The sequence below is a fragment of the Ambystoma mexicanum genome, chromosome 9, assembly GCF_040938575.1.
Source record: "Ambystoma mexicanum isolate Mex_15411 chromosome 9, UKY_AmexF1_1, whole genome shotgun sequence".
Lineage (NCBI taxonomy): Eukaryota > Metazoa > Chordata > Amphibia > Caudata > Ambystomatidae > Ambystoma > Ambystoma mexicanum.
In genome coordinates, this window is record NC_090931.1 from 901,130,184 (window position 1) to 901,157,015 (window position 26,832).

A 26,832-nucleotide genomic window follows, 5' to 3' on the forward strand; every position below is an offset into this window, starting at 1 on the left:
GACAGCATGAAGGTGCGCAAGCAAAGAGACTGCAACGCTGAGGAAGTCTGGATGCAAGATGACACCGGTGGGATCCCCTGAGCGGCCCACGTAAGGAGGCGCCGGGAGACCCCCCAGGTAACGCATACGCAACTGGCTGCAGGAGCAGTTGGAGGGGCTGGAGCACAAGGCAGTCTGACTGAAAGGGGAATTGTGAGACCCCAGGCTTGGAAGCACCTGGGCTGCATGCACCACCATTACCCTGTGAAAGGAGGCTCTAGGCCATACGAGAACACGATCAGAATACATCTTAGGCGATCTGGGAGGAAAGCATAGCCTGCTTGACAAGGAAGTTTGTAGTTTCTTACCTGTAACTCCATTTCTCCAGGGTTGGTATCTTTCAGGGATTCACATGCTGTGAATATTCCCAGTCATCAGGCTGGGAATCCCTGGTTACTTTGACTTAGTAATTTTCCTATGGAAAGGCTTGACACCGAGTGTCCCATCGATGTTGTGGGTGCTTTTGGTCCCCACAAATAGGACGTTGAGTGTATAGCTCCACCTCAGCTGCTTCCCTTCAGATTTTAACCACTCCAGCTGGAGGATATCCCCCTGTAGAGGATGTTTGCCTGTAGGGCGCATGTGAATCCATGAAAGATACCAACGCTGGAGAAACGGAGTTACAGGTAAGAAACTACTCCCTTCTGCAGCTTTGGATCTTCCATGGATCCACATGCTGTGAATAGATTTTAAAGCAGTATACATGTTAGGAGGAGATAAATCAGGCAAATAGATATTAGAGACTTGCACATTTTCTGCACTAATACGAGAAGTACATATACATAAGTAGAAGAATAATACCCCGGAAGGTGCAGGGCTTACCTTACTGGAACAGCCGTTGAAGGACTGCTTGTCCCTTGCGCACGTCTTCAGTGTGCTGTTGTTCTAAGCAGTAGTGCCTGGTAAAAATGTGAGGCACTGCCCATGTTGCCGCCTGGCAAATGTCTTTCATGGGCACTCCGGACCAGAGAGCCACAGATGCAGCTTGCAGTGGCCTGTTGGCCTTTGAGTGGCAGAAGGAGACTGTTGATGAAATCCACCTTGCGATGCCCTGTTTTGAGATGGATTTTCCATTGTTGGATGGGACATAGGCGAGGAAGATTTAAATGATTTTGTACGGTCTAAATAATATTTTAGCAGCCTTTTCACATCCAGGGGCTTTCTCCGTTGGTGAAGTGGCATTTTGAAAGAATGTAGGCAGAGTTATGGTTGCATTCTTGTGAAACTCCGATGGCACTTTGGGATGAAGTGAGAATTGATGGAAAGTATCATCTTTGTGAATCGGAGCTACAGAGTATCTACTACTAAAGGGTATTCCCACCAAAAATATCACTGTATATATGGTCGTTTGTCTCGCCATAGGCAATATTTTTGGGGGGGTTAATTTGTGTGAGCAGAGGTTGCAGGGGTGTCCCCTGCACATTTAAAAATAATGTGGGGGTTGCAGGGGTGTCCCCCCGCAGGGTCCATGGCTCAATATCGCCGCAAAAATATGGTGATATTGAGCCATGGACCCTGCGGGGGACACCCCTGCATTCTTTTAAAATTGCGGGGGACACCCCTGCTCCCACAAATTACACCCCCCCAAAATGATCGCCTATGGCGAGACAAACGACTGCGGGGATATTAACACATGGAACCCTACTAAAGCTTGTAGCTCCGAAACTAGTCTAGAGGATGTAATGGCTATTAGGAATGCCCCTTCCAGGTCACCAACTTGATGTGCGCGGTTGATAAAGGTTCGAAAGGAGTTTTCATAAGACCGGCCAGGACAACATTAAGGCTCCATACCGGTGGAATCTTTTTCTTTGGAGGAAACGTACAAAGAATACCTTTTAAGAAGTGTTTGAGTAGCCTGTCGCTGTAGAAAGGAGGAGATCCTCTTTTCCTTGTGAATCTAGAAATTGCCGCCAAGTGCACCTTTGTAGCAGAGATCGCTAGACCTTCTTGTGCCAATTTTAGAAGGTAGGAATGAACCTGTTGAAGTTTTATGGCCAGCGGTTGCAGGTTGGGCTGCCGTGTACAGAACCTTTTCCATTTGTGGTAGTAAGAAATGTTAGTGGACGGGGCCCTAGCCGCTGCTAGAGTGCGTTGGCAGTCTTGAGGAATGTTTAGGTGGACGAATTCAGAGTGGTCAGGAGCCACGCTGTTAATTTGAGGGAGCCTGGGTCATGGTGCAGACAGAAGATTGGTGTGAGATTAATTGGATCGTCCGCTGCCAGTTGAAGGAGGTCTGAGAACCAGGTCTGTCTGGGCCAGTACGGGGCATTGAGGATTATCCTGCTGCGATATTTGCGTATCATCTGTACCGTTTTCCCGATGAGGGAATGGAGGAAACGCATATGTGAACATTTCCGTTGCATGGGAATGAGAATGTATCCCCTTGAGAGTCAGGATGAGGAATCATGCTTGCAAATTTCTTGCACCGTTTGTTGCTCTGAGTGGCGAATAGGTCCAGAGGAGGATGGCCCCATGTCAAGAAGATTTCAGATATCTGGTTGTTGTGTAGTGCCATTTGTGGGACTGCGACAAATCCCTGCTGAGTGTATCTACTTGTTTGTTTTGTATCCCGGGGAAGTTGAATATTTGAAGAATAATATTGTTGTGAAAGGCCCAGTGCCAAATGGTCTATGCTTCTTGGGACAGGGTGTTTGACCGCGTTCCGCCTTGTTTCCTCAGATAAAACATTGTGGTTGTGTTGTCCATGAGGACTAGTACCATCAAATTCTTGATTAGTGGGAGGAAGGATTTCAGGGCCCAATGTACCGGACGTAGTTCCAACACATTTATGTGGAGGACGGATTCTTCGGGAGTCCACACGCCAGGGAGGGGCCACCAGTATCATGGTAACTTGTTCCTGGTGCATCTTGTGCACTATCTTGTTGAGAAGGGGAGTCGGGGGGGAAAAACGTAAACAAATTTCCCTGACCATGGTATCGATAGTCCATTCCCCTAGGATTGGTTCTGGGGGTACCTGGAGGCGCAATCTTGGCATTGCGAGTTCTCCAGAGTTGCGAACAGATCTATTTCTGGGAATCCCCATTGTGTGAAGACGTCGAAGACGATGTCTTTGTGTAACCGCCATTCGTACTCTGAGGGCAGAGGGAAGTCTCTGCTGAGTTTGTCTGCTAGCAGATTGAGTTCCCCTGGTACATGTTGTCACAGTAGGAACATGTGTTTGAGAGCCCACTTCCAGATGTTCTGGGACAGCTTGGACAGTCCTGGAGAGTGAGTGCCCCCCTGCTTGTTGAGGTAGTACATGGCTGTGTTGCTGTCCGCAAGGACCATCACTGTCTTCCCTTGCAGGTGTGCCTGAAAGGCTTTCAGTGCCTTGAACACAGTTAGTAGTTCCAGTAAGTTTATGTGCTTGGATGCTACGCTCAGAGTCCAGACTCTGAGCAGTCTGATGGGATAGGTGAGCCCCCCCATCCTGTGAGGGATGAGTCTGTGGTTAGAGTGGCTTCCACTGCGGGGGTGGCGAATGGTTTCCCTATTACCAGGTTTTCCTTCGACCACCACCATGGCGAGAGAACCAAGGCTTGCGAGACCACCACTAGATCGTCCCATTGTCCACTGGCCTGACACCACTGGCTGTTGAGCCACTCTTGCATTGGGTGCATGCGCAGGCGCGCGTGAGGTACCAAATAAATACATGACGCCATCATTCCTAGTAAGCGCATTGGTTTGCGTACCGTCACCTCTTGACCAGCCACATATTGAGGGATTTGAAACAGCATGTTTTGGACCCTCTCGTTGGATGGGAAGACTATGGCCGTCCTTTGAATTAGAGCCCCTAGGAATTGTTCTGGACTTCTTCTCGTTGGAGAAGCCCAGTTGAAACAAAAAGGTCTACAGTCTTTTGGGTATTTGAGAAGCATGCTTCGTAAGAATCCCCTGTTATGAGCCAATCGTCGAGGTAAGGGTATACTGGGATGGACAACCTGCGCAGGTTGGCCGCTGCCACTGCCAGTACCTTTGTGAATACTCTTGGCGCTGATGCTATGCCGAAGGGTAGCACTCTGAACTGGTAGTGTTTGCCCTCTATCATGAACCTGAGGTATTTCCTGTGCGCTGGCAACATTAAAATATGAAAGTATGCATCTTTCATGACCAGTCTTGTCATGTAATCTCCCTGTGAAAGCAGGGGGATTACCTCCTGTAGAGTCACCATACGAAACTTTTGACGTTTTGACACATTTTTTGGCTGGGTGCAAATCTAGCACAGGGCGCATGGTTAAGTTCTTTTTGGGTACAAGGAAGTACACTGAATAAATACCTTCCGTTACCTGGGATAGAGGCACGACCTCTATAGCTCCTTTTTCTAGTAGTTGGTCCACTTCTTGAAGAAGGATGGCGAGGTGTTCTGGCGACATGCGTCCCCTTGGGGGTCTGTACGTAGGGGAACTGTTGAATTCTATACAGTAACCGCGGGCTATGGTTGATAGTACCCAGCGGTCTGATGTTATACCCTCCCATGCCAAGCATGGGAGGGGACCCGAATCTTTGAGTCATTTGGTGTTGGTGGCTTGGGAACCTCTAGGGGTGGACCCCGACCTCTTCCCTTGCCACGACGTTGTCCTCTTTGGTTATATTGTCCACTGGTGCCTTGGTTAGAGGACCAGTTACCTGCAGAGTATTGCTGGTGCTGTTATTGCTGCTGGCTTTGGCCTCGAAAAACGTTTGTTGCCATAACCACATTTGTTGGGAGGCCTTGAAATTTGATCTAGTGTCTTGATTGGGTCAAATTCCTTCTTTGCGGTCTCTGGTGCCTCATCCACCGCCTTACCAAAGGGGTTTGCATCTTCTATAGGTTTGTTAATAAGAGATGCTTGTGTCTCAGGTTTAAAGTCTGAATTGCGTAGCCATACATGGCGTTTGAGTAGGATTCCTTGGACTAGGGAACGCCCAGCCGTCTCTGCAGTATCCAGAGTATTTTTAATGATGTTTTGGTTGACTAAGGTCCCTTCACTCACCGTGGCTAGAAGGTGAGTACGTAGGGGTTCCGGTACCTCCTCAATGTCCTGACGTAGTTTGCTCCATTGTGCATCTGCGTAACTTGCCAGCAAAGAGTTGTTGTTGGCAATTCTTGCGGAAAAGGCAGCTGAGGCTGTAATCCTCTTTCCTAGGGCATACCATTTTTTCCCCTCTTAATCTGGTGGTGCCTCGCTAGTTGACAGCGGGACCCCTGCTCTCTTCCTGGTATTTGTAACCACTAAGGAGTCTGGTACAGAGTGGCCCCTGATGTATAACAGGTCCGATGGAGAAGGACTATATTTTTCTATCCTCAGGTTGACCCCTCTGATCAACGCGGGAGTGGATAGTGAAGGAATAATTTGTCTCTTTACTGAGGCGAGGAGGGGAATGGTTTGGCTGACAGGGGGTTTCTCCTTAATGATCTTTTCTACAAAGTCGATGTCCGGAGAAGTTTCCCCGGTCTCGATCTCGAAATGCGCTGCTGCCTTGCGTAGGAGTACATTAAAGGTAGGTTGATCGTCTATAGGAGATGTATTCCTAATAGGTGAGTCTTTGGGTGGGGACAGGTTTATGGCTTCAGGGTGTGAAAACGCTGATGGGGACTGCCAGGGCTGTGAAGCGCCTTCTTCTGGGTCTTCTCCGAAGCCCCCCTCACCCATATCCGGGTTGTCTTCAAAACCTTCCTCCTCTAGGTTTTGTTCCCCTTCATAGCCTAAGAATTCGTCATCATCCTGAAAGTGGGGGTCCTCTCCAGTGAGGTCATATAGATCTACATCCTCTTGGGGGGGATCAAACAGCCTGGGGTACTTGGCCCAGGGATCCTCCTGAGGTCTCTCTCTTGATCTCTTGGGTGTTGGAAGGTTCTGAGTCTCCATAAACCTCTCCATTTTGTCCATACAGAACTGTAGTCTTTCTAGGGTCTCTTGAGGTACCCCGGAGCGGTCAGGGAGAGAAAAGGGAGGGCCTTCCGTTAGAAAACGCTTCAACCTATCCCATAACGTCGAAGAGAGGTTCCCCTCGCCTTCTGAAAAGCCTTCTGGTAGGCTAGGAGTCCCACTCGATGGAGCGGGCGGTTCCTGCCTTCCTTCTGACCTTTTCGGCGTTTCCCGGACCTTATGAGCGCTAACCGACGTCTCTTTCGCCGTCGGTCTCTGGCTATCGGTGGAAATAATCCTCGCCAGGCTCTCGACAACTAAACTGTCTGTCGAGGGTACCTCCAGCATCGAAGTTACAGGCGTCGCTTGCTCTACGCTGACAGGCACTCTCTGCCGTCCTTGTCGCCAGGGTGTTCATCCCCATAAGCAGGGCGTGAGCCGAGCTTGTCGGGGCGGGGACGGACGAGGAGGAGGAGCGTGAACGCTCCTTAGAGAGGTCTATGACTTCCGAAACGGACGTCGGGTTGTCACATTCCTCGTCACTTTCTGCGGCGGCGGCTGATGATGAATCAGACCTAGACATCGCATAGGCTGCCCACCTCTTGAGCCTACAGTCTTTCAAAGTCTTCGGCTTAAGGAGCTGACAGGCCACATAGCCGTCTTCACTGTGGTCGAGGGGCAAGCAACGGTTACACCGTTTATGCTGGTCTTTCCAGGTAAATTTGCCTTTGCAACGCGGGCAAAACCTAAAGGGTGTCCTCTCCATAGCTGAGGAACAGATTGCATGTGACAACAACCCCGAAGGAAAGGGAGGGGAAAGGGAAAGGCATTCTCAAAGAGAAACAATAAATGTCCCACGACCCCACTCTCCCTACTGTATTTGGCCGCCGAGGCCAGGCCACGTGTTTGGCGAACGCCGAACAACCTCCACCGCCGTCGGAGATCTTGATCGACGGTGACCAGCTTTGCAGCTACAACGCCGAAGGAGGGATGCAAGTAATAATATAAGTTAAGGGCGAACAAAGGTTGAATAAAGTTTTTTGCAATGTCTCTCGAGGAGCTCTGCCTATAGGCGACCAACATCTGGGCGGAAAAAAACAATCTGAGGGACCTCGACGCGCGAGGGATTGTGGGTACACTGCACGTCACTATAGTAATAGTGTTACAGACACGCCTTGTCGACGTCCCCTTTTCGACTACGAAAAACAAAATGCAATACTCCGCAGTGACCACTGGGTGTCGGACTATGCACAGCATGTGATTCTAAGCAGATTAACATCATAAATATATATATGTATAATACATTACTCACCGTGATCATATTTCTGATGCTTGTATCTGCTTAGATTCACATGTTATGCATAGGCCGACATCTGGTGGTAGCCACAGAGTATTACATTTTTTGTTTTCAAAACTCGAAAAAGGGACGTCAACAGGGTGTGCCAGTAATACTACCCCTAGTGTGACGTCGATGTCCACTGTGCCCGTGGTCCTTCACTCGACGAGGTCCCTCAGATTGTTTTATTTAAGACATCAGGTAGCATGAAGTGCAGCACAAGTACAGACGTAATAAAGCAGATAAGAGTAGATAAACAGGAAACATCTATGCACCTTCTACTCCACAAGAGAGGAAGGGTGGGCACATGTGAATCTAAGCAGATACAAGCATCAGAAATATAATTACAGTGAGTAGTGCATCTTTTCTGAGGCTTGTGGATCTGCTTAGATCACATGCGATGCATAGATTAGCGAGCAGTGTCTGAGAAGGTGGTGAGTTGTGAGAAGGTACAGCGGCAAATAGATGTTTTAGCAAAGGTTGTGCCACTTGTGAATCTGCTTTAGAATGTGTGTCAATGCAGTAGTGCTGAGTAAAAGTATGTATAGAGCTCCATGTAGCTCCTTTGCAAATGGCATCCAGCGGGATGTTTGCAATAAAGGCAAAAGTAGCTCCTGTACCCCTGGTAGAGTGAGCTCTTGGTGTGAAAGGCAGAGTTTTGTTTGATAGAGAACAGCAGAGCTGTATGCATTTCACCATCCATCTGGAGATGGCATATTTTTAAACGTGATCACCTTGCCTGCCAGGTACTATGGAGACAAACAGTTGGTATGTTTTTCGTAGTGATCTTGTTTTGTTTACATAGTATAGAACCACCCTCCTTACATCTAGTGTATGGAGATTTTTATCAGCTGAGCTTGATGGGTTTTGAAAGAAAGTGGGTAGTACAATGGACTGGTTCACATGGAACTTCGATATTAACTTAGGTGAAAACCTAGGGTGTGTTCTTAGTACCAACATGTCTTTGTGGATAACAAAGAAAGGGTCTTGCACTGACAAAGCTTCAAGTTCACTGACTTCTTAGGGAGGGGATGGCCACCAGTAAAGCCATTTTATATGTTAGGTGTTTAAGGCTGGATTTGTGCATAGGCTCAAGGGGGGCGGCCCTATGAGCTTTGAGAGTACCACATTTAGATCCCACCGTGGAGGCGGGTTTGAAACGGGGGTTGGATGGGTAAAGCCTTTGAACTCCTTCCATAAATGCCTTTAATGACAGGGACTTTCCACCAGGACACCCTGCTTTGAAAAGTGGTGTGTCGGATAGAGTCGATAGGTGAACCTTGATGGAGTTGAATTCTAGACCAGAGTCTAGTAAGTGGAGCATGTAATGAAGAATGTGTGATGGCGTATATTCAATTGGGTTTACCTTTTTTGACTGGCACCACAATACAAATCTTTTCCATTTGTTAAAATAATAGTGTCTGGTGTTTGGTTTGCGTGTCTCCTTGAGGATTTCCATACACCTTTGAGGTCGTTTTAAATGGCCAAACTCTGACTTCAGGAGCCAAGCTGCCAAGTTCATGGATTGAGGTTGTGAGTGTAACATTGTCGGATGAGCATGTTGGAGGGGCAAAGGAGTTTGATTAGATTGCACATCGCCATTTGCGCATATGCAGGAACCAAGGTTATCTCTCCCACATAGGAGCAACCAGGATTAGCGTCACTTGTTCCCGGTGTATTTTGTTCACTATCCTGCTCAGTAGCCTTGTTGGGTGGGAGGGGGGGGGGGCAAGTGTAGGCACATTTCCCTGACCAGCTCATTCATACGGCGTTCCCCTTGGATCCCGGTTGGGGAAACCTGGATGTGAAGTCTGGGCATTGTGTGTTTTGGCTTGTGGCAAACAAGTCTAAGGGAGGACAGCCCCAGAGGGAGAAGATATTGTCTGAAATGTTTCTGCTGAGCTGCCTCTCATGCTCTTCGGGTAAGGAACAAGTTACTTACCTGTAACTGTTGTTCTCCAGCATGGGTCTGGCATGGATTCACATGCTCATGACTATTCCCCGTAGTCAGGCTGGGAATCCTCGGTAAAGAAAAAACCAGTATCAGTTTCGTTTCTGATCCGTCTTTCGTAGTAGTAACCAATCACTGGTCTCTGCGTCATACTGACCACAGCCAATGACTGCCCTCTACCTAAGCACCGCCTCTGGCAGCCATCTTCAGATTTGGAAGCACGTGAAGTGGCAGTATGACCAAGTGAAGAGCCGCAGAGGGGTAGGCGGGAGGGTTCGCATGTGAATCCATGCCAGACCCATGCTGGAGAACAACAGTTACAGGTAAGTAACTTGTTCCTTCTCCAGCATGGGGTCTGGCATGGATTCACATGCTCATGAATAAAGAATACATAGCAGTACACACATGCACAACCACGGGAGGTGGCAAAGGCTCAACATTAAGCATTACATCAAACTCAACATTAAGCATCTTACCTCCTCACCAGGCTCACCTCAGGCGAACAGGTTGCGCAGCACTGCTTGGCCGACCCTGGACTCCTCCCTGGAATCCCGATCGACGCAGTAGAATTTCGTGAAGGTGTGCGTCGACCTCCACGTAGCAGCCCTGCATATGTCCAGCAGGGGAACACCAGAAAGGAACGCCGTGGTAGCTGCGATCGCTCTGGTGGAATGGGCTCTCGGACGGCCAGGCAGCGGTCGGTTTGCCAACCGATGACAGTACATGATACAGCCGGAGAGCCATCTGGAAATGGAAGCCTTCGAGAGAGCCTTCCCCTGATTGACAGGTCCAAAATTCACAAGGAGTTGTGACGTCTTCCGAAAACACTTCGTGCGGTCCACGTAGAACTTTAGCGCTCTAGCCACATCCAGCGAGTGCAAAGTCCTCTCAGCCGGCGACGAAGGCGACGGGAAGAACACAGGCAACACCAAGGGTTTGTTGAGATGGAAGTCCGACGGTACCTTGGGCATGAAGGAGGGGTGCGTCCTGAGCACTACCCTTGTGTCGTGAAAAGTCAAGTACGGGGCCTTGCAGGAAAGGGCCTGGATCTCTCCCACCCGTCGTGCGGAGGTGATGGCCACAAGAAACGCTGTTTTCCACGACAGAAACTTCAACGGGGCCGAGTGCAGAGGCTCGAACGGAGGTCCCATGAGCTTGGTCAGCACCACGTTGAGCTCCCACGCCGGGGCCGGCGCCTTCACCGGCGGGAACGATCTGAACAGTCCCTTCATGAACTCTTTCACCAGACGATGAGACCACAAGGACGTCCGGCCCGTGGTTCTGGTGTATCGGGAGATCGCAGCAAGATGAATCTTGATGGACGCGTGTGCCAGTCCAGCTTTGGCCAGCGTCAGCAGGTACGGCAGTACTTGGGGAGCCGTAATCCGTAGAGGGTTAATCTTCTGTGCGTGGCACCAGACAGAGAACCTCTTCCATTTGTGTCCGTAGCATTTAAGAGTCGAGGACGCCCTGGCCTTTGCAAGAACCTCTCTGCAGTCGGCCGGTATGTCGTATCCTCCAAACTCTAGCGCTGCAGGAGCCAGGCCTGCAAGTTCAGCGATTTCGGGTCGTGGTGGAGGATGGCGCCTCCTTCCCTGGAGAGTAGATCTGCGTCCACCGGCAGCTTGATTGGCGGGGACGCTGACAAGTCCAGAAGGTCCGGGAACCATATCTGCCTCGGCCACGCAGGTGCGACGAGGATCATCCTGCACCGTGACCTCTTGAGCTGGTTGACGAGCCGGATTAGCAGTGGCAAAGGAGGGAACGCGTAGAGGAATAGGCCCTCCCAGGGGAACGAGAAAGCATCGCCCATGCTCCTCGCCTGGGGAAACCTGCTGGCGAAACTCAGGCACTTGGCGTTCGTCGCCGTCGCGAACAGGTCGATCTGGGGTGTGCCCCACCGTCGGAAGAGGCGATCCACTAGATCCTGCCGTAGCTCCCACTCGTGGCACGAGCGCAGCTCCCTGCTGAGTGAGTCGGCGATGGTGTTTTTTATCCCTGCCAGATGAAACGGCACCAGAAATATCCTTTGGGCGACGGCCCAATGCCACAGGTCCTGCGCCTCCTTGGACAGTGCTGGGGACCTGGTTCCGCCCTGTTTGCTGATGTAAAACATGGTGGTGGTGTTGTCGGTGAAGATCCTCACCACCTTGCCCTTGAGGGACGAAAGGAAGGACCTGAGGGCCCAAAACACTGCACGGAGCTCCAGGACGTTGATATGTAGGGATTTCTCCGTCGGGAGCCAAAGGCCTCTTGCGTGCAGATTTTCGGTGTGCGCTCCCCACCCTTCCAGGGAGGCATCCGTGGTCACTGTCTCCTGGTGGGCTGGGGTCTGGAAGTCCATGCCCGCCGTCAGATGCGCGCGGGTGCCCCACCACCGGATCGCTCGTCGGAAACTCTCGTCGAGTGTGATCCTTTCCTCGAAACTGCCCGTCGTTTGGATCCAGCGCGCGTCCAGGAACTCCTGCAACGGGCGCATCCGGAGCCTGCACATGGGAATGAGGTAGATGCAGGAAGACATCATTCCGAGGAGGGACTTGATGGACCTCACCTTGGCCGCGTCGGCCACCAACATCCGCTGCACCTTGCCCAGGATGGTCCTGGTCCTCTCCTCCGACGGGGAGGCCAGAAGGGACACTGTGTTGAGCCTCGCTCCCAGAAACAGAGCGTCTTGCGCGGGTACCAGGTGGGATTTGGCGTAGTTCACGGAGAATCCCAGGTCCGTGAGAAGTTGGACGGTCCTTGCCGTGTGAACCACGGCGAGCTCCCTCGTCTTGGCTCGGATGAGCCAGTCGTCCAGGTAGGGGTAGACGTGGATCCCCTCGCGGCGCAGCTGCGCCGCCACCGGTGCGAGGCACTTGGTGAACACCCTGGGTGCCGACCGTAGACCGAAGGGGAGGGCTTTGAACTGGTAATGACGCCCTTGGACCACAAACCTGAGGAATTTTCGGTGCCCCTTTAGGATGGGAATATGGAAGTAGGCATCCTCCAAATCCAACGACGACAGGAAGTCTCCTTCCTCCAGCTGACCCAGGACGTGCTGGAGGGTGACCATCCGGAACTTTTGCGCCTTGATGAACTTGTTCAGACGTCGCAGGTCCAGGATGGGGCGTCATCCCCCCGTCTTCTTCTTCACGAGGAAGTATCTCGAGTACACTCCGGAGCCCCGAAGCCTCTTTGGGACGAGTTCGATGGCGCCCTTCCTGAGCATCGCCTTTACCTCCAGGAGAAGTTGAGGGACGTGAAGTTCTTTCCTGGCCACGGGGGGGACGCGCGGACACCTTCTTTGAAACTCGAGCGCGTGGCCCCGGGCCAAGGCGTCCAGCACCCAACGGTCGGTGGAGATGGACTCCCACACGCTGACGAAGCTCGCCAGCCGGCCTCCCACCGGGGTGCTTCGGTGGGGGCCCGACCCCACGGCCGGTTCAATCCTGCTTCGACGAGGCTTTGCCGCCTTGACCTCCTTGGCGACGACGGCGGGGTCCGCCAGACTTGCCTCGTCCTCTGTAGGCCTCCTGAGCCGACGAGCGGGCCGCTTGACGGTAGGTGGAGAAACCGCCGCCGGAACTTTTGGAGGCGCCCTTGCCTCCGCTGCTCCGAAAGGGCATCCGTCGTTGTTGCAGAACTCCAAGGGCCCGGGCCGTCTCGGTGTCCGCTTTAATGGCCTGAAGGGAATCGTCCACTGTTTTCCCAAACAGGTTGTTCCCATCGAAGGGCATGTCCAGGACTCTGGTCTGAAAGTCTTGACGGAAGTCCGTAGCCTTGAGCCATCCACGCCGCCTAAGGCAAACGCCGTTGCCCAACTGGCGGAACCCAGTGTCGGCGATGTCCGTCGCAACGGTAATGGCGTGGTCCGAAGCCACCTCACCTTCCTGCAGGATCTCCAGGGCCTCTGCCCTCTTGTCGTCCGGCAAGAAGTCCAGCAGAGGAGCCAGTTTGTACCAGAGCTCCCTGTCGTAGCGGGCCACGATAGCCAAGGCGTTGGCCGCTTTAATCGTCGTCGCTGCAGACGAGATGACTCTGCGTCCCATAGCGTCCAATTTCTTTCCCTCGCCGTCCGGAAGTCGATGTGGAGGCCGCACCCCCCCCCCCGCTTTTTTCCTGGCCGCCGCGGAGACGACGGAGTCCGGGGTAGGCTGCGCCCGGAGGCACAGGGGGGCCGTGTCCGGGACCCGGTACTTCTTCTCGTACCGGTCTCTTCTAGCTGGCGTCGTGGAAGGGTTCTTGAGGAGGGTGAGGCCCTCATCCCAAATGTCGTCCAATAGAGGCACTGCGAGGACCGTCTTCCTCTTGGCCTCGCGCCGCTGATAAAGGAAACCTTCCTTCTTCTTCTCCTCAGGGCAGAGTTGGAAAAGCTCGGGTGCCCTGGTGATCATGGAGTGTAACGATCCAATCTCGTCGGGCGGGGAAGCCCTGGTGGGAGGCGACGACGGTACATCCTCGTCGTATACCTCGTCGTCCGTACCCGTCGCTGCCGTGTCAGTCCCCGTATCATCCCCTCGGGTGGACGGGGAGGAGGGCGGGGAGGAGGGCTGGAAGGGGCGCGATGGCTGAAAAGGAGGCGGAGGGTGGATCCTTCTTTTCTTGGTAGGGGGAACACAGAAGGTCCCGGTTCTGGGTCCCCCGACGGGAGAGGTTCCGTCGGCAACGGTAGTCTCGTCCTTATCTCTGAGCATAAGGACTGTATAGCCAACAAAATGGCCGCCGAGTTGTCTCGCGGCGCTGGCAGAGGGGAATCCGACGGGCGATCAGGGGCCCCGTCGGTACCCTCGACGATGTCGTCGTCACCTGCGTCGGGATCCATCCCGACGGGCCGGTCTTCTTCCACGCCGAGGCCGTGGCTTAAGACCTCGACCAGCTCCTCCTCCGAGGTTGAGGCCGAATCTACGACGACGCCCTTTTTCTTCCCCACGGGGGATTTCACAGGGGTCCTATCGATGGGCACAAAAGAGGACTCCCTCCGAGGTGGCAGGGAGACTCTGAGCCCCGAGGTCGCCACCACTGGTGTAGCCTCCACAGGCTGAGCCAGGGCCGCCGCGACAGTTTCGATAGAGGGCTTGGCCGGATAGATTAAGGCCTTCACCACCTTAGGTGCGCTCACCGCCTTATCCTTGAGGGGGGGGGCACTGCCTCCCTCCCCCTCCGCCTTCGAGCTCGACCGGGGCCTCTCCAGGAGCTTCGCCGGGTGCTCGGCCTTCCTCTTACCCGACCCAGAGCGTTGGCTTGTGGTTGATGGTGCCGGGGAGGGTGCGCCCTGCCTGGCGCCCGTAGAGCCCGACCGTTCGGCGCTCCCGGTGCCAGCGGACTCGCGGTGCTTGGCCTTATGTTGGACCCCCATCGCCGGGGCGTCCTCAAAGGTCTTAGAAGACCGCTCGGATTTCTTCCTCTTCTTCTCGCCGGACGGGCTCTTCCCTTCCAGCTAGTTGGCGAGACGTTGATGGCGGTCCTTCATGGTCCGCTCCGACATGTTGCCGCAAAACGCACAGTCCTTCTCCACGTGCGTCTTGTCCTCATGTAGGCAGTAAAGACAAAAAGAGTGTTCGTCCTCCTTGAAGACGTTCTGCAGCTGGCATCCAGGGCAGACCCTGAACAGCTTTCCGGGCGTCGAGCTTCCCTTCTCCTGGGTCATGACCGGGCCTGAGAAACTTCTGGAGTCCTCCAAAAGCGTAGCTCGACGAAATCTTCACCCTTGAGGGGCGCAGACGAATCCGACACGGGTCCCCGTTGATCGGATGGAGAATCGGTGGAGCTTGAGGCTCTTTTGACCGAAAAAACGAAGTTTTTGAGAAAAAACGTGAAAAAAATAGCACTAACGCTCGAGAGCAATAGCACGAGGATCCCAACACATGAACGTGCGGTAAAAATCTGAAGATGGCTGCCAGAGGCGGTGCTTAGGTAGAGGGCAGTCATTGGCTGTGGTCAGTATGACGCAGAGACCAGTGATTGGTTACTACTACGAAAGACAGATCAGAAACGAAACTGATACTGGTTTTTTCTTTACCGAGGATTCCCAGCCTGACGACGGGGAATATTCATGAGCATGTGAATCCATGCCAGACCCCATGCTGGAGAAAGGATCTCTGCTTAATGAGTCTGCCATAAAATTGAGATCCCCTGGAACATGTTGCAACACTAGGAACATGTGCCGCTTGAGTGCCCACTTCCAAATGTTTTGTGCTAGCCTGGCCAGACTTTGAGGGTGTGTGCCTCCCTGCTTGTTTATGTAAAACATGGCAGCTGTGCGGTCTGTGAGGATTTGTACTGTTTGGTCTGACAGATGCATTTGGAAAGCTTGTAGGGCTTTGAGCACTGTTAGTAGATCTAAAAGGTTTATGTGATTTGTGCTGTGTATGGGTCCACAGGCCATGCACTGTGTGGTGAAGGCAATGGGCTCCCCACCCAGTGAGAGATGCGCCTGTTGTGACAATCGCTTGCCCTGTAGGGTTGCGAAAAGGTTTTCCCTTCAATATATTTTCCTTTGTCCACCAGCGAAGCGCTTGTACTAGGGTTAGCAAAACAACCACTAGATCGTCCCACTGACCGCTTGCCCAAGACAACTGTTTCGCTAACCATTCTTGCACTGGGCGCATGCACAACCGTGCATGCAGAACCAGGTAAAAGCATGAAGCCATCATCCCGAGCAAATTCATTGCTTTGCGTACGGTTATTTGGCGACCAGCTATATACTGAGGTATTTGCAGCAGTATGTTTTGCACTCTTTCGTTTGACTGAAAGACTAGACCCTCTTCTGTCTTAATGACCGCTCCTAAGAACTGTTTTGTTTGGAACAAGACTGATTTTTTCTAGTGGATTGAAAATCCCAATTGGAACAGAATATTGATTGTTTTTGGGGTATTTTGCTTGCAAATTTGGGGGGATTCCCCCGTTATCAGCAAGTCGTCCAGATATGGGTGCACTGGATTGATTCTCTGCGTAGGTGCGCTGCCACTACCGCTAGTACCTTGGTGAATAACCTTTAATTGGTAAAGTTGGATCGCTATTTCGAAGCGCAGGAAGATTGAAATATGCAAGTAAGCATCTTTCATGTCCTCTAGTGCGCCGGTTTTAGCAGTCAGATTACTTCCTGTAGCGTTGTCATGCCGAATTTTTGTGTCTTAACATAGGTATTTGCAGGGCGCAGGTCTAGGACAGGGTGCATTGTTAGGCCTTTTGTTGGCACAAGGAAGTACATTGAATAAATACCCTCGTTTAACTGGTTTGTCGGGACGATTTCTATGGCGTCCTTTAGTAGCAGTGCTTTTACTTCTTCTAACAGGAATTGTTGTTCTTCCTGTGTAGTTTGTCTTTGTCTTGGCGGTTGGTTGGTGTTTTTATTCGCTCTATGCCATGGTGGAAAGTACCCACTTGTCCGACGTGATCCCCTCCCATGCGTGGGTAAAGTGAGAAATACGACCTCCTACTGGAGAGGCATGGAGAGGGAACCTGTAGCGGTTGGTCATTGATTAGGAGGGGTGGAGCACCCTCTTGAAGAGGAGAATCTGCCACTAGTTCTGGATCATCTTTGGCTCCTTTGACCCCAGGACGAACTCTGCCCACACTGGTTGTAATTGGAGGACCGCTGGGAGTTCTGTCCTCTAAATCGGCATGTATCTGAACCTCCTCTATGCACAAAGGCTTTGTTAGTGCGTTGTCCCATGGATTTGAGGGTGTCTTATTCCTCCTTTGCACTTTTTAGTGCGCCCTCGAACGTTTTGCCGAATAGTGCATTGGGCTTGATGGGCATGTTTGAAAGGGTAGCCTGGGTCTCCAATTTGAAACCAGATTGACAAAGCCATGCATGGCGTTTGATAAGGGTACCTTCTGCCACAATTCTCCCCATATTGTCTGCTGCGTCTAAGTTATTGTTAAGAATGCAGCTTGTTACTTGCCTCCCTTCAGCAATAGTGTTTAAAAGCAGTAGCTTTAGGGGCTCTGGAACCGGGTCTATTTATTGTGCAACATCGTCCCACGTGTGGCAATTATAGCTGGATAATAGCGTAGTGTTGTTACCTATTCTCACTTGATAGGTAGCCAAGAAAGCTACTTTCCTGCCCAAGGTGTAGATTTTCTTACTCTCCTTGTCAGGGGGGGCTTCGGCAGAGGCTAAGGGTGTTCCTGCTCTCTCTCTTGTGGCGGTGACTAGAGAGTCAGGTTTTAGCTTCCCCTAATGTACAATGGGTCCAATGGGGGTGGTCCGAAATATTTTTCAATGTGTGTGGTGACTGCCTTTGTCAGACTGGGGGTACATAGAGAGGGCTGAATACGCCTCTTGACAGATTGAAGCAGTGGGATGAACTGTGTTGCAGATCTTTTATCCCCAAGGATGTCCTCTACAAAGCCCTTATCAACTTGAGTTTCCTGGGTATCTATCTAAAAGTGTTCTGCAGCCTTTAAGAGCAGGTCATTGTACTGCAGCTGGTTGTCCACTGGGGAATCAGCCACTGGTTGGTCGGTATGGTCTGGGGATTGGATGATGTATATACTTCATCGTCATCATCGTCACAGTACTGGTCCAAGTCCCCTGTGTCCCCTTGGTCTTCAGGGTTTTGTGAGCCATGAGTGTTGTAATATGTGTCCTAAGCCACGTCTTGATATGACGAGGTATTAGTTTGTGTAGCGTCCGGGCTAGCTCTTTTGGGGATGGGCTGTTCGCTAGCTGGTTCGCCTTGAAGGGGGCCCAGAAGGTTGGGGAATTGATCTGGGTGTTGATCAAAGAAATGTACAAAACTAGACATTCTCCTCAAGACCCTATCAAACTGTTCTGGGGTCCATTGGGAGGGGCTTGGCAACACTGAGGGAGCAGGTGTAAGCAGAGGCTCTGGAGCAGGGGGCGATTTTGTGATGCATTGCCTCTGAAAGGGTGTCCTCAGGGGTAGAATAATCCCTCTCTTTGAACCTTGTGATTTTGAGGCTTGGGTTGTCAAGGATTTGGAGTTTTGCAACGTTTAGGTCTTTAGTAGGGTGTCAGGGACATGTTTTTTAATTAAGTTGCTCATTGTTGAGCTTTTTTGTAGGGAGGCAGGAGTTTGCCCAGGAAAGGGGCGATAGAGATAGGGCGATAGTTTGCCGGGCAAGAGGGGTCGGCAGTGGGTTTCTTGAGAAGAGGGTGCACAAGAGCGTGCTTCAGAGGGGAGGGGAAGGCTCCAGTGGCGAATGAGTGATTGCAGAAGTCAGCCAGGACAGGTGCAAGGGTGTCAAAATGGTCCTTGGTGGTTTTGGACGAACAGGGAGGAACCTGCTTTGACAAGATTTTCATAGATCGTACTTGTATAGAAATCTCATCATGGGAGAACAGAGGAAAGAAAGAGGGAGGGGAGAGTTTGAGGGGGAGGGGTCAGAGGAAGCGTAGAAAGGAGCAGGAAGAGGAGGAGAGGATGAGAAGGTGAACAGGATGTCCTGGGTTTTTGCGATAAAATGTGAAGCCAGGGCCGTGCAGAGGGCTTGGGAGGGGACAGGAGAGGTAAAGACTGCAGCAGGATTGGCCATCTTATTGCAGATTTTAAGTAGTTCGGCCAAGTTGTTAGATGCAGCAGAGACACTTGGATGTGGGCTCTCTTCTTAGTGCGGACAGAGCAGATATTGCCTTTGGAGCAGACGTCAGGCCAGTTTGTGAGAGGATTCACAAGATGCCCACCATTTCCTCTCGACAACCCTGCACTTGCGTTTAAGAGTGACGAGGTCAGAGTCGTACCAAGAGTTGCACTTGACTTTGGGCTTCAAGCGGATCCTCATGACAGGGACAAGAAAATCAAGAGTGTCAGAGATAGAGTGGAGCATGGAAAGGGCAGTATCAGGATGAGAGTCAGCCAGAGGTGGAGGGGGGCGGGGGGAGAGAAAGTGGCAGCGAAAGCCTCAACTGACACACGCTTCATGGGGTGGAGGACCGAGAAGGTAGGTGGCAGTGCTGGAGCTGGCTTGGCCTGCAGGGTAGAGGGGGAGAGGTGGGAGGAAAGGAGAGTGTGATCGCTCCAGGAGAGGGGAGTGGTGAGCGGGTTAGAGAGGGGGAGGTCAGAGGAGATGAGAACATCCAGAGTGTATCCTGCAGAATGAGTCGGCGCAGAGTGAAGAATAGAAAGAGTCTCTCCGAGATTGCAAAAGAGTACAGAGGAGGGACAGGAAGCATCCAGTTGGATGTGGAGGTCTCCAAGGAGGAGGAGCTGAATGGTTGTGAAATATGAACCTCTCCCACGCTCCCTACTGTACAGGGCCAAGCCCGTTGGGGTCTAGGTAGGCCACAGACAAAGTTTGTCGAGACAAGAGTGGTTGTTAAACTTTTTCTAAGTGATGGCGTCAGCCAAGAAGGAACTCTGCGATATGCGTCTGACTACGATGGTGGAAAAAACAATCTGAGGGACCTCGACGTGTGACGGACCATGTGTACAGTGGACGTCACACTAGGGATAGTATTACTGGCACGCCCTGTCAACATCACTCCACGGCTACCACTAGATGTAGGCCTATGCATAGCATGTGATCTAAGCAGATCCACAAGCCTCAGAAGGGAATAGTTTCTTACCTGTAACTCCATTTCTCCAGCATTGGTATCTTTCATGGATTCACATGCTTAGAATATTCCCAGTCATCAGACTGGGACCCCTCGGTACACATATATAGCCTTTTCCAAAGGAAAGCTTTCAACACTTTTGTGTCCTATCTACGTCCTTCTAGGACCCGCCTATGCATGCTCCGCAGGCCGTGCTAGTATAAGAGGCCCGCCCACGCGGCTCCCCTTCAGATTTCGGCCCCTCCAAAGTAAGAAGGGTTAAATTTATCACATACATTACATACTGGGAGGTTGGCGGGCGCATGTGAATCCATGAAAGATACCAATGCTGGAGAAATGGAGTTCCAGGTAAGAAACTATTCCCTTCTCCAGCATTGGATCTTTCATGGATTCACATACTTAGAATAGATTGTATAGCAGTAACACTTGAGACGGCGGTGAGAATGTAATGTAACAATATATATCCTCACCCTACTACACAATGCATATCTACCGTAGGAATAAGTTAAGTCATATAACGTTGCCCACATAAAGTATATCGCCCTTAAGAGGGTAGACAACAGAATCTCCACAGGGAGGAGCTTACCTTACTGAAACAGATGGCGCAGGACAGCTCTTCCCATCTGCGTCTGTGTTAAGAGTGGCTTCTACTGCGGGGTGGTGATTGATTTTACCACTGCATTCTGTGACTAGCCAGTCGTTGAGAAAAGGGTACACTACAATAGAATGTGCACACAGGGGGGCAGCCGCCACTGCGAGGACTTTGGTGAATACTTTTGATGCTGAGGATATGCTGAAGGGAAGCACCTTGAACTGGTAATGAGTCATTACGACTTTGAACCCGAGCCATTTCCTGTGCGCTTGAAACATTGGAATGTCTCGTCTGCATGCTGCCTGGCAAGGCAGTAGTGGCGGGTAAACGTGTGGGGCACTGACCATGCCGCAGCTTGGCATATGTCAGTCAGCGGAATTCCAGCCCATAACGCTGTTGAGGAGGACATCGACCTTGTAGAATGAGCTCTGGGATGTCCTTGCAGTGGCCTTCCGGCCTTAGAGTGACAAAAAGCAATCGTCGACGAGACCCATCTAGCCAATCCCTGTTTAGAGATTGCTTTTCCTCTCGTCAACGGACCATATGCGACGAACAGTTGCCGAGTAGCCCTGATGTCTTGTGTACGATGTAGGTAGAATTTCAGAGCCCTCTTAACGTCCAGGGTATGAAGAGTTTTTCTGCTGCCGATGGAGTGGCGAAGAAAGTAGGCAGAACCACGGATGAGTGTTTGTGATATACCGTCGGAACCTTCGGGACGAACATAGGGTTAGTTGCCAGGACTACCTTGTCCTTAAAGAATCTTAGGTAGGGCGGGTCCACGACCAGCGCTTGTAGTTCCGAGATACATCTGGCTGATGTGATAGCTATCAAGAATGCCAACTTCCACGAAATGAATTTTATGTCGGACGTGGCCGTAGGCTCGAAAGGCGGTTTCATCAAGCCTGCCAACACTGTGTTGAGGCGCCACGTCGGGGGAAAATGTTTCACCAGGGGAAAAGCTCGAAATAAACCCCGCATGAAGTGTTTTACCAGTCTGTCACTGAATAGAGACGACGACTGCCTCTTCCTTGTGAACCTCGAGATGGCTGCCAGGTGTACCTTTATCGATGAGGGGGACAATCCCTTTTCTGCCAAGAGGAGCAGGTAAGGTAGAACTTGTTCCTGCGTCACCAACAATGGTTGTAGGCCCTGTTGTCCTCTACACCATTCACAGAATCTCCGCCACTTATAGGAGTAAGATTTGTTAGTAGAAGGGGCTCTAGCCGCCTGTAGAATTTTTTGGCAATCCTCTGAAATGTCTAAAGCGCCGAACTCCGAGAAGTCAGGAGCCAGGACGTAAGGTTGAGACTGTCCGGGTCGTGATGACACACCGTGCCTCTGTCCCGGGATAGAAGGAACGGGACCTTCGGAAACGCTATGGGATGTTCCAGCGATAGATGGAGGAGGTCTGAGAACCACGGTTGCCTCGGCCAGTATGGTGTCACTAGAATCACCCGGCAATTGTATCTGCGTATCCACTGTATTGTTTTCCGTATGAGGGGAAACGGGGGGGAAAAGCATAGAGGAACATGTCCGTCCATGGGAAGGAGAACGCCTCCCCCACGAACCCTCTTGGGGCCATCTGCTTGCAAATTGCTCGCATTTCTTGTTGTGTTTGGTCGCGAAGGCGTCCAGAGGGGGGTGACCCCATTTCTCAAACTTTTTCCTCAAGGGACCCGTGTCCATTTCCCACTCCTGTATCTGGGCCATGCTTCTGCTGAGGGAGTCGGCTTGGCCGTTCCTCACTCCTGGAAGGTGATGAGCCACAAGGGAAATTTCGTGATTCGATGCCCAATGCCATGTTTTCTGGGCTTCTATGGAAAGAGTCCTTGATCGTGTCCCTCCTTGTTTCCTCAGATAAAACATGGCTGTTGTATTGTCGGTCAGTATTCGCACTCGCGAACTCTTGATGTGTGGTAGGAACGCCTTCAAAGCCCATCGTACCGCTCTGAGTTCCAGTACGTTTATGTGTAGGAGTGACTCTGTTGGAGACCAGCGACCTTGCGTTTGGAGAGCACCCATGTGCGCTCCCCATCCGGTTAGGGACGCATCCGTAACTATGGTGCTCTGAAACTCCAGCTCCTGTAGGGGCACACCATTGTTCAGATTGTGGGAACTCTGCCACCACTGAAGGGTCCGACGTAGCTTGTCGTCGTCGATGGTTATCCTGTCCGACCACGATCCCTGAGCCTGTGTCCATCGGTCCGCGAGGAATTCTTGGACTGGCCTCATGAATAGTCGACAGTTTCTCACCAGATGGATGCAGGATGCCATGGCCCCTAGGACCGAAACATACTTTCTCACTGAGATCCTGGTGTTTCGCCGTAGCCGGGCCGCTTGTTGAATGAGTCTTGAGGTCCTGTCGAGAGAAGGTTTCACCAACCCTAACTGAGTCTCGAACTGTGCCCCCAAGAATACCAGCGTTCTCGATGGCCGCAGAGAGGATTTCTCGAAGTTTATGGCGAATCCTAGCCGTTGTAGAAGCTGCATGGTGGCTTGCAGACTTGTGTTGGTCGACGCTGGGGAGGATCCCCTTACCAGCCAGTCGTCGAGGTATGGGTATACATGGTGGCTTTGCTTCCTTAGCCAGGCAGCCACTGGAGCCAGGCATTTTGTGAACGTTCTGGGGGAGGTCTTGAGCCCGAAAGGAAGAACCGTGAATTGGTAGTGAGTTCGCCCTATTACAAAACGTAGGAATTTCCTGTGTTTCCGACACATTGGAATATGGAAATACGCTTCCTGTAAATCCAAGGACGCCAGGAAATCTCCCTTTTGAACTGCGCGGATCACTTCCTGCAGAGTGAGCATCTTGAATTTCAGGCTCTTTAAGGACTTGTTGAGATCGCGTAGGTCTAGAATGGGACGCCATTTGCCGTTCGGCTTTTTTACGACTAAGTATCTTGAGTAGGCTCCTTGACCTCTCTGTGATGTTGGAACTAATTCTATCACGCCCTTCGCTAACATGAGTGTAACCTCTTGTTGCAGTACCTTCATATGGGACTGAGCGGTGAACGCAGGTGGGATTTGCGGAGGGTTGTGTTTGAATTGCAGAGAGTGTTCGTTTCTTATAGTGTCTAACACCCATTGGTCCGTCGTTACCCTTTCCCATTCGTCGACATATGCTGAAACTCTTCCCCCCAGAACGGTCTGTGGTATGTCACTGCTGATCTTTATTTTGCTTGTCTCTCGACGACGATGGGTATGATGGTCGTTTTCTGGAAGACTGGAAGTTTCGTCGACGGTTAGCCGATTGTGAGGCACATCGGTATCCCTGGGAGGGGTAAGCCGATCTGGCAAAGGATCTGTCTCCAGAAGAAAATCTTGAATTACCTGAAGCCCCTCAAACGGGACGAAAAGACTTGTAACTTCTGCCACTCTGGAGGGCACCCAATGAACGTGCCGTGTCCAAATCTTCTTTCATTCCTTCTGGGGCCTCGTCCACCTTCTCACCGAAAAGAAGGTCTCCCTCAAAGGGCATATCTAAGACCTTGTATTGCACTTCTGGCCTGAAGTAAGTACATTTAAGCAATGACTGTCGACGCAACACCACCCCATTGTTGACTTGCTTGAAGCCTGACTCAGCGAGATCCACCGCGATGTTTATTGCGTGATTTGAGGCTTCCTCACCCTCTCGGACCAGTAGCATCGCCGCCTTCCTCTGTTCTTCTGGAAGATGATCAAGCAGCGGAGCTAGTCTGTGCCACATCTCCCTATCGTATCTGGCCACAATTGCCAGAGAGTTTGCGGCCTTTACTGTGGTCGCTCCCACGGAGAGCACTTTCTTGCCAAAGGTATTTTGGCGTCTCGCTTCGTTCTCAGGAGTCGTCGTGCACTTGTGCTGTGCCTTTGCCTTCCTCGCTGCTGCCGCCGACACCACCGAGTCCGGTGTTGGTTGGGAGGATAAACACTTGGGGGTAGACTCTGGAGCCTTAAACTTTTTTTCTAGGCGTCCTTTCACTGCTGGTTCTGAGAATGGGTGTCTCATTGTCTGCAACCCCTCTTTCCATACATGGTCTAGTATTGGTATCGAGAACACCGACCTCCTTCTCTTGCCCATGTGGTCGAACAAAAAACAGTCCTTTTTCTGTTCTTCCTGGGACAGACCAAATTCTTTGCATGCCTTCTCCATCATAGAATGGAATGACGCAATGTCGTCCGGAGGGGACGGGTGAGCTGGGCTTCTGGGGTTTTCCAACTCCGCCTCTGACTCCCAGGTAGGATCCCTGGAGGGGGATAATGAGATATCCGACATGGCTCCCCTGTCAGACTCCGAATCTGGCAGCTCACCTTCCTCCTGTGCCAGTGTTGAGATTGGCGTGCGTGGGTGCGTCGGTTGACGGGACAGGCCCGGCTCGTCGACGGGTGACTGTGGCAGGCTTGCCTGGGGTAGTCGCTGGTCTAACGACCGCAACAAGGACTGAAGCGTGGACAGAATATCCAACGACAAAACCGAATGAGGATTGAGGAGAGGGGCAGATACCGGTGTAACGGATGCCCTCGTCAACGACTTGTCAGCCGCTCGTAGCCCTAGGTCTGTTGGGCCAGCAACTCTCTCGTTCTCGTCCTCTGAGGACAGCAACATAGCTTGTTCTTGTAGCAAAGCCTCTGGGGGGGTCGGGTCAAAGACTTCAGGCCTCCAGGCCTCCTGTAGGACCCCCGTCGACGAGGCCCTCGTCGACGGGACGGTGGATGCCCCCTGTGCAAGTGGCAGGGAGGCGGCCGATGACTGGACCGCCGTCGACAACGTAGACTTCGCAGGTGGTTTTGGCGGTCCCGCCTTCTCCACACTGTGCCCGCTTTTACTCGACTCGTGGTCGATCTGTGATGATCCTCAGAGGAGGATTTCCTTTCCTTCTCATGCTTTTTTGAGGAGGATGATTTCTTTGCCGAGGAGTCTCTAGTGGAGTGACTTCCAGACGACTCTTTTTCCGACGGTCTAGATTTCTTCGCCGGTGGTTCCGACGAGGCCGCGCGGCGTGATGTTTTCCGCGACTGTGTGGAGCCCACCTCCGAGGGGGGGTATGCCCCCGCTCCATCATTCAGCCATGCTACCAGGCGTCGGTTCCGGTCTTTGAGGGTTTTTTGAGAAAAACCCTTGCATATGTCGCAGGTATCCGCCGAATGGTGAGGGTAGAGGCAATATATGCAGTCCATACGTCCGTCCCCCTCGTAAACCTTTTTTAAGCCGCATGTCGCGCATGGACGCGAAATCCAATAACGCAACCTAGTACAAAACAGTAGGACAACACGAGGAGATTCCACTACTTTGGAGACGGTTGAAATCTGAAGGGGAGCCGCGGGGGCGGGCCTCTTATACTAGCACGGCCTGCGGAGCATGCGTAGGCGGGTCCTAGAAGGACGTAGATAGGACACAAAAGTGTCGAAAGCTTTCCTTTGGAAAAGGCTATATATGTGTACCGAGGGGTCCCAGTCTGACGACGGGGAATATTCTAAGCATGTGAATCCATGAAAGATCCAATGCTGGAGAAATAAATATATATGATACAGTACTCACCGTAATCCAATTTCTGATGCTAGTATCTGCCTAGATTCACATGCTATGCATAGGCCGAAATCTAGTGGTTGTATTACATGATTTGTTTTTTGAGACTCGAAAAGGGACGTCGACTGGGCGTGTCCCTCATACTATCCCTAGTGTGAAGTCCATTGTACTCCTAGTACTTCACGCGTCAAGGTCCTCAGATCGTTTTGTTTCCGACTTGAGGAAGCATGAAGTGCAGCGTGAGTACATACAATAAAGCAGAAAATAGCAATAGAGCAAGAACATCCATGCACCTTCGACTTCAGAAGAGAAGGAAGGGTGGGCGCATGTGAATCTAAGCAGATACAAGCATCAGGAATACTATTACGTTAAGTAATGTATGCCTTCTGAGGCTTTTGGATCTGCTTAGAATCACATGTTTTGCATAGAGTAGTGAGCAGTACCTACAGAAGGTGGTGGGATGTTTGAAGGTACAGCAGCAAAGGAGATGTCTAATGGGGTTTCAAAGTATGTATACAACTCCAAGTAGCTGCCTTGTAAATGGAATCTAAAGCAACATTTGCAATAAAAGTCAAAGGGCCTCATTACGAGTCCAGCGGTAGCCGTGCCGGAAAAACCAGCAGGCTACTGTCGGACCCGGAATGAATTACCGCCTCCGTGATTGCCAGAATCACTGGGGCATTCCAACCCCGGTGACCCGGTAATTGCGGAGGCGTCATTCTGTTAATCCCCATTTGCATGGAGTCCCAAAGGACTCCATGGGGATGGGGACAGTGGAAACACAGGCACCGTAAATAACGGTGCTGGTGTTTCCATTTCAGTCTGCAGGCGGGTGATGTTACTCCTGCCAGGTCAGACCTGGCGGGAGTGACGCCACCCGCCTGCAAAACTAGTAGTCTGCCGGTTTATCGCCACCGTTGTTTCCAGACCTGCAGGCTTGTAATGAGGCCCAAAGTAGCTTCTGTGCCCTGTGTTGAGTGCACACTGGGCGCGAAAAGCAGAGTTTTGTTTGAAAGGGAGTAGCACATTTGAATGCATTTTACTATCCATTTTGGGGT

The 26,832-nt window shown here is 51.6% G+C and overlaps 1 protein-coding gene across 5 annotated transcripts in view; it reads right to left on the minus strand.

The window, feature by feature from the left end:
* The window catches only part of DIP2A (disco interacting protein 2 homolog A), a 2,340,120-nt gene that overhangs the window by 2,039,102 nt on the left and 274,186 nt on the right, over positions 1–26,832 (minus strand). The window lies entirely within an intron of this gene.